This window comes from Tupaia chinensis, unplaced genomic scaffold, assembly GCF_000334495.1.
Source record: "Tupaia chinensis unplaced genomic scaffold, TupChi_1.0 Scaffold000312_2, whole genome shotgun sequence".
NCBI classification, from domain to species: Eukaryota; Metazoa; Chordata; class Mammalia; order Scandentia; family Tupaiidae; genus Tupaia; species Tupaia belangeri.
In genome coordinates, this window is record NW_006159805.1 from 94,446 (window position 1) to 102,038 (window position 7,593).

Sequence of the window (7,593 nt, forward strand, 5' to 3'; positions counted from 1 at the left end):
CCCCCGCGGGCCGCCCCAGCCACTGCGAGCCGGGCGACTGAGGCGCTGGGAGTTGCTGGAAGGCGCAGCTCTTCAGAGGTGGGGAGAGGGAGGGTGCGCAGAAGAGCGCCCGGGCCGCCCGCGCCTCCTGCCGTCCGCGCCCGGGGGTGGGACCCACGCCTGAAGCCGCCGAGTGCGTGGAGGGAACCAGGCTCCGGCTCGCCTGATGGATTGACTTGGAGATGGATCGAATTACACCATTTGCCGTGCATCGGTTTGTTTTGCTCCTGCTCCGTCCCGCTGCCGCCGCTGCAGCCGCCGCCGCTGCAACGACTGGTGGTGGAGACTTTCAGGATTATATCGAGGAAGCTAAGACCTAAGGAGACACAGCGATATCTATTTTTCTTTCTTCTTCTTTCTTTCTTTTTTCTTTTTGTTTTTCTTGAACGTGACAAGCTTTTCTTCTCCTTTTTTTAAAAAACAAACAAACAAACAAACAAACAAACAAAACCAGCCTGCTCCATGAGGTAAGACCGTTTTGTAAAAATTTGCTAATGCTCAGGGCGCCTGGTGGGGATCAGACCCAGAACCTCAGACCCGGAATTGCAGCGTGTGTGTGTGTGTGTGTGTGTGTGTTGAGTGTGAGAGTGTGTGTGTGTGTGTGTGGTGTCACAGGAGAGTTGATTTCTTTTCCGATCAGCTCTCTCCGCCTGCGGTGCCAGGGACGCAGAGAGAGGTTGGCGGACCCGTCAGAACTGGCAAAGCTGGGGTTGGGGGGAGGGGCCCGTGGACTCGCAGGACCTCCTCCACTGAGCACCCCCGCTTCGGAGAAGGAGCGGCCGAGGGGGCAGCAAGTAAAAGTTTCTTGCCAGGCAGGGCCAGCTCGGCGCTCCCCGACACTGCCAGGGGGAGCGGGGCTGCCTCCGTGCGGGGCACAGCGTCTTCAGCCCGCGGGAGAGAGGCGAGCCGAGGCCGAAGGAGCCAGCTCTGAGCTCAGCCGCTCCTTCCGACCGACAGCCTCGGGAGAGGACGCTAGACAGCCGGGTCGGGCAGCGGGACCGCGGGGCCTGGCTGGGAGCGCTCGCAGGCTCCCGGGAAAAGGGGCGCAGCGTCGCGAGCGAGAACAGAGCAGCCCCCGCGGGCGCCCGCTACCTGTCAGTGCGCCCCGGGGCGGGACCGCTCCGGGGGAGCGCACGCAGGGGAGGGGCGGGGGCCATCCCCCACCTCGGGCGCCGGGCTCCAGCACCAGCTCCTGTCCAAAGGCGGACGCTTCCCACCCTCCCTCTCCCCCTGCTGGCCAGGCGCGCCGCAGATCTGCTCTCGGGCCAGGAGCTGCCCACCGCCCACCCACCGCCCACCCGGTGCCCGGGTTTCTCCTCCCGGCTACTCTCCCCGGCAACTTTCCGCGCTTTGTTCTCGGGCTGGAAGGGCTTCACGGAAGCGTCTTGGACAGGGTCTCCGCCAGGCGGCAAGATCTCAGCGTTGAGATGTGTTACGTTCTCATCTCCCCATCAATTATGGATGGAAACAAATAAGGAAGAGTCAATTTTGCATGAGCCCCTTCTGCGGCGGCCAGAGGCGTCCTGCAGCCGCGAGGGAGCCGCCGCTCGCATCTACACCGCTGGCGGGAGTATGGTGAGGAGGAGGAAGGTAGGGAAACTTTATTTCCTGTCTTGACAGTGGTGATATTTGTTCCTGGTCTGCAGAAACTGATACAGCAGCCGGCCTTGAGTAATATGGAAGGGCTTATCGCTCTTTCTGTCATGTATAACTCTTGGATTGAGATGAAAGGTCATAAAGGACTTGGAGACGTGGATGAGAACTGGGTTTGAAAATGTTCTGCTCAATCGACTCTCAGGACCATTGATGTCAGGCGATTGTTTCAGTCCTGAACTTGTGAAAAGCTAAATGGCACGAAGCTAGGAGGAATGGAAGAACCAGCATGAATTACAGCATTAGGGGAACTCAGGGCAGTACTGCTTGTTCTGGAGTGAACGGTCAGTAACCCATGTTCCAGCATCCCAGCCCTGTCTTGCTCCCAGCAGGGTGATTTTCACACAGAATGGACAGGTCATTACTACAGATATGGACTTTGTAAATAATAACTGGACCCTATGTCCATGACAATGGGATCTCCTTCCCTTAAAAATAACCATAGAGTTTCTGGTTACCGGGTTGAGGGTATGTCTAGGCAATTTCCTCTTAAACTTACGGTTACTTAAAAAGTATAGGTGCTTTTTAAAGACCTTTTTTTTACTTTGGGGCAAAAAGTGGATTCTTTTGTTTATTTCTAGGTCTAAGTCCTAGGGAAAGATTTAACATTTTTCTGAACTGGTTTGATCTCTGTCTCTCAGAATAGGAAAAATACTTGTTTGAAGAAAATTTTCAAGGTTTCTTCCTTGGAATATTGAAGAATCTTAGACTGCTCAGGGAGAGGGGTTGTCACTGTCTTTTTGGTGTTTAAAGCAATAAGTTTTTGATGCTGATTTATTTATACTATTGAAAACGAAGTCCCCTCCCTCTGTTAGGTGTCTGACTCAGGAAATTAAGTTGTGTGTAGTCATGTTTAATGTAGTAAGTGACAGCCGTATCCCGTCAGGCTGGTAGATACTAGACAAACATTTACTCTGACTTAGGGACATAGAAATTGCCAGATAAGTCTGAGATTTGGGTCTCTCTCTAACCATGAACGTAAATATCTTAAGGTAAATAAAATACAGTCAGGCATAGCTGAGTTTTGTGGTTTGTGTAGTTAATGTCTACGCTTTGATTTAGGGCTCCAGACCGTGCTTCTCGGAAAGACAGTGGCACAGATACGATTGCCACAGTGTTGTTCCCCGCAGACCATCTTCTTCCATTGGCACGTTTAGCCTGATTGACAACTAGCTACTGTTTCTTAAAAAAAAACTGAATATTGCTGCCTAGTCTCATTTCTAATAAGGATGCTACATAACCTTTTTTTGAGAAGCATTTCTGTGATGTAGGAGAGTATGCCAGAAATATTGTGACTTCCCCATGACCAGACAGCTGGTTACCTTGAGTCTGATTTAGATTTGTGGGCATTCTGCCTTCTTTTATGTTTTATTTATTTATTTTTTTTAGTTTTCTTTTTCTTTTTTAGTGTGTGTGTGTGTGTGTGTGTGTGTGTGCGTGCCCTCTGCTAGCACCATCTGGTCATGTCTCCCCTGATTTGATGGATTTGAAAGATGGCTGTGACGTAAACCTATTAGTCCTTAGAGAGAGGGCAACTTAGAAATCAGAGGACTTCACTACACTGGCTTGATGCACAGGAAGGCTCTGTCCAGTGACAGTGATTGGGGTAAGTGGGTCCCTGCATCATACATGGCGGTTTCTGTCTTTTGAAAGGCTGCAGGCCAGTAAACAGGACTCAGAGCTTTGATTCACAAAATGCCCGTAATTGTCATGGACTTACTGAAATTGGAGAAGTTCTCTACTTCTTGCTGCTCCATCATAATGAACCTTGGTAATTAGCTTAGTCATTGTTCTTGCATGTGAGTTTCACTGAGATACAAAGAGTGAAAAATGCATCTGAAATAGGGTCATTTTTCACCCTTCCGATAGATGCATTTTATGCAGAGTTAAGAGCCTGGCTGAATGCCTAACCATTATTAGTGTAACCAGAGGGGAGTGAATGCCTTCCTTAGCCTAGTGCAGGATAAAATATTATCTTTTATTTCAATTAATAGACTTTAAGCCTGCACATTCTTGATTCATTTCTACAGGAAGCAAGAGGCAGTATATATTGGGTACCTGTTGTTAACAAGGGGACTTTGCTAGTCAGTGTTCCAGTATCAGGTGGGTCAGCTGTGTTTCTGAATGTTCAAGTGGAGCAAGAATAAAAAGAAATACAGAATGGCAAAATGGATCATTTAGCAGGAAACATAAATATACACTCTTCCTTTGGAGTTTATTATCTTATCCCAGAGATTTTTGAAGCAGTACCATACACACGAAATGTTTACTGAGGTCCAGCTTCCTGTCTTTAACACTAATGAATAACTGAATGCATGGTTTGTGTGATTCACATATTGAATCAGTCATTAGAGCAGGAGATCTCACTTTCTGTGCCTCCTGTGAATGGAGACTAAGTGTTAAAATCTACCAAAGCCCATGTCTTGGGTTGCTGCTTAATTTGTGAACAGCTGCCAACTTCTAGTAGGGGGAAAAAAAGTGTGTTTTGATATATTCCCATGACACATGAAGAGAATGAAAACTCGTGTACATATTAAGCATAGCGTAACACTTTCCTGTTGAGGTAGCTGTTGTCAGGCTGAGTTTGCTGCTCTGACTCTGACAACGGTGACAGTATAACTGATAACCGAAGGTGCTTCCATTTCTCCCAACAGGAAAGCTTCTACATGTTCTTACTTTGAAAAACAGTCACTTATGTAACCAGGGACGATCAAATCAGTGGTCCACACAGATACCACATGAGGTATACTTATTTCTCAAACTTTTCTTTTCTAGTAAGCTTTTGTTAACTCACCCAGATTAGCATTTTAACAACCCTGAAGTGAACTTCTGCCATTCTCTCTACTTGGACAGCGTATGTAGATCATCCATCATCCTGTCCTTGGCTACAACAGGCTGCTGGCTCCATCACCATTTGGAGCTACACAGAATCCATCCGACTGTGAACAGCACAGCTGGCTACAGCAATTTTTTCTTCCACACCACTGGCAGCATTGTCTGGCTGTGGTAACTAAAGTTAACACCCAGGACGGGAAGTTGCCATTGTTTTCCAACCTGCGCTGGGCCCCTCATCTAATTTGGGGACATACCTGCTGAAAGGGACCGCCTGCTTGCAATGGCAGGTTGCACTTCAGAAGGGGCTCGCCCCAACCTTACATGAGCTCAGGAAAGGCTCTTCAAGATTGAGGAGATGAAGCCACCTGAATTATAGAATTAGAAAGAGCCATTCAGACCCCACTGGTCCTATGCCTTCAGAGTTTGGTCTATTTGAAAAGGTGAAGAAAGGAATGAAGTAACCTTTAGACTGTGATCCCAAATGACTGAGCATAGATAAAGATCTGTCTAGTTCTCTAATGAACTGAGCAAGTTATTGCTTCATCCTTTTTCACAAAGAACATGGGCGCTGAACATAGGGCTCACAGTACTTTCTATCACATTTTTTTTTTCCAGTAAGATACCTGTTGTGATAGCCATTGCTTGGTAAAGCAAGGATAATGTGAATTAGATGAATATACTTGTTAGACTATGTCATCAAGCATTTATATTTGTTCCTTTAAACTATTACAATTTTCAGAGATTAACGTGGGTGGGGAGACTGATTCGTGTTTTCCTGTGAGTTAGCTAGTGTTAGCTTCTCCTTCTAACGTTCACTAATAAAACCAGCCATAAAGCAGTTGGAGAGATGAGGAAGATGATAATGATATGGGTGACAGTGATGATGATGGTGACGATGATGGAGGAAGACCCTGGCATTTGATAGAAAGTGGGCAAATATGAAGATTTAATGCTGAGTGAAGCAAGCAAGACTATGATAGAGAAACATTGTATGTCCCCACTTAGTATATACCAAATGTCTGCACTTTATGACAGAAATGGAACAATTAGACGATATGAAGGCATGGAGAGCAACTGTGGATACTGGAGACAGTGTGGGAGCAGAGTGGGCAGTGGGGGCTGTGGGGAGCGAATCAAAGGGAAGAAAAGAAAAGAGGAACATTTAACAGACACAAAAGTGTAAAACTATGTCTTAAGGAAGTTGTGTATGGTAATATCTTTGACTGGACTAATATTCAGTGTATTCATGCTGTGAAGATTTCTCTTGTATACTGCAAAGAGGTACAATGATGAAATGTAAATAAACTAATACTATGGGGGAAGAAAACAGCATAAGACCTAACAGTTAATGTTAGTCTACTTACCAAATTCTAGGTGCCATACTAAGATTATGTAATGTAGTCCTGAAAGAACTACATGAAGTGAGTTCCATTATCATCGCTTTACCAAAGAAGAAACTGAGGTACAGAGAAGTCATTTTCCTAAAGTCACATAGTGGGGACTTGAACTCAACTCTCCTAACACCTCAGACCACTTTTATGTCCCTGTAATGAATTGCTTCCAAGAACACAGACCACTCTCAATTTTCTGACTCCCTGATGTTACTTACTTACATTTGGTTTTCAATAAAAGATTCATATTTGGGGGGAGGAGCTTTATACTGAATGAAATGATATGTACAGTGTAGGTATGCTCTTAAATCATGTCCTTTTCTAAACTAAATCACATTGTTATACTCTTCTTTCACCTTTATTCCAGTTTGCCAAATAATTATGACACACTCTTCTTGTCAAGTGTCCTAGAACAGTATTCTCTCTCACCATTTTTCTCCGTGTTAGGCTTTCCTGTCCAAGATTACAGTGGCATAGGACAAATGGCAATATCCATCACGCTCCACCAAAAAGCACTTCTGCGTCCAGGTGCGATTGACATTCATTTCCCTGATCTTGGCAGGGGAAGATCCATTGTGCATCTTTGTCCCATTTCCCAGGAGTATTTATGAACCCCTTCAGCAAGACGGTGAGAGCTGCAGCTGCTTCGGTGTTGGTGGCGCCAGGATAGAAAGCTGTTCCCCAAGTTTGACTATGTATTAGATTGGACTGTACATTTTTCTTAGTTATGTTTGCAGAAGAAGCTTTTAACATATATGAGTGATCAGACACATTGTCGAGGAGTTGTCACCTGAGCAGGAGCATTTTGTTGCCGTTGTTGTTGTTCCTTTTTATTCAGGATTCCTAAGGGAAGAAAAAGCGAAAACAAATGTACATTACCATTACACATCATGCTGAAATTCAAGGTTTACAACACATATTTATGGAAAGGAAATATGGGTTTTAAGGGTCCAATATGTTGGTACATGTATAATAAGACCTCAGGCAGATCTACAATTACTTAGCCTATTATTGGAGTCTGTGCTTAAAAATAAAATTGGGAGTTTCTCCTCAGCTGAGGAACTGGCACAGAAGAACCAGAGCAGACGAAGCTCTTTGAGGAAATAACACTTCCATTCTCCAGGAGCGAGCTGTCAGCAAACCAGACAGGCTCCCCCTACACTGGCCAACACCTCACTTCTTATTACAAGGGGCTTTGGAAACTGTTGAGGTCTGCAGAGTTGTCCACATTTATCAGGAAGTCCCAAACTTCCCATGGGTAATAGGTGGATAAAATTAAAGATTTTTTTTAAAAGAACAAGAGGCCAAAGAAGGAATAAAGAACATTGCAGTTGTTTCTGGTTTTGCCTTGGCTGGCACAAATATATTTTCCTCCAGCTCACTCTTATCAGATGTCTACTCTGTACAAGTAGATGCCAAGGGAAGTTGGTCAGAGAGGACCATGACAGTTCTGAAGCTCAAGGATCTCATTGTGCATGGGAACCAGCAGTTAGCGTAATGGCTATGTCGCTGGACTCCCACGTAGTCGACCGTGGTTCGTGTCCCGGACCCGGTGGCTTAAAACTCACGCCGGGCGCGTGTGCATGCGTGCCCAAGATCCCGAGAGGAGAATGGAGGAGAAGGGATTGCGGCGTGACCATCCCCCCTGGGGGGTGATTTCTCGCTTTCTGTCTCT

The 7,593-nt window shown here is 46.0% G+C and overlaps 1 protein-coding gene across 9 annotated transcripts in view; it reads left to right on the plus strand.

The window, feature by feature from the left end:
- Nucleotides 1-1,556: 1,556 nt before the first annotated feature.
- SEMA6D (semaphorin 6D) overlaps nt 1,557-7,593 on the plus strand; it is a 58,938-nt gene continuing 52,901 nt past the window's right edge. For 8 of the 9 annotated variants that reach the window (XM_006151060.2, XM_006151061.2, XM_006151063.2 and 5 more), the window contains exon 1: nt 1,557-1,629. The gene's annotated coding sequence lies outside the window, so the exon portion shown is untranslated. Of the gene's footprint in view, nt 1,630-3,263; nt 3,299-7,593 lie in introns of those variants that run through there. The other variant, XM_027772892.1, reaches the window with a different exon arrangement.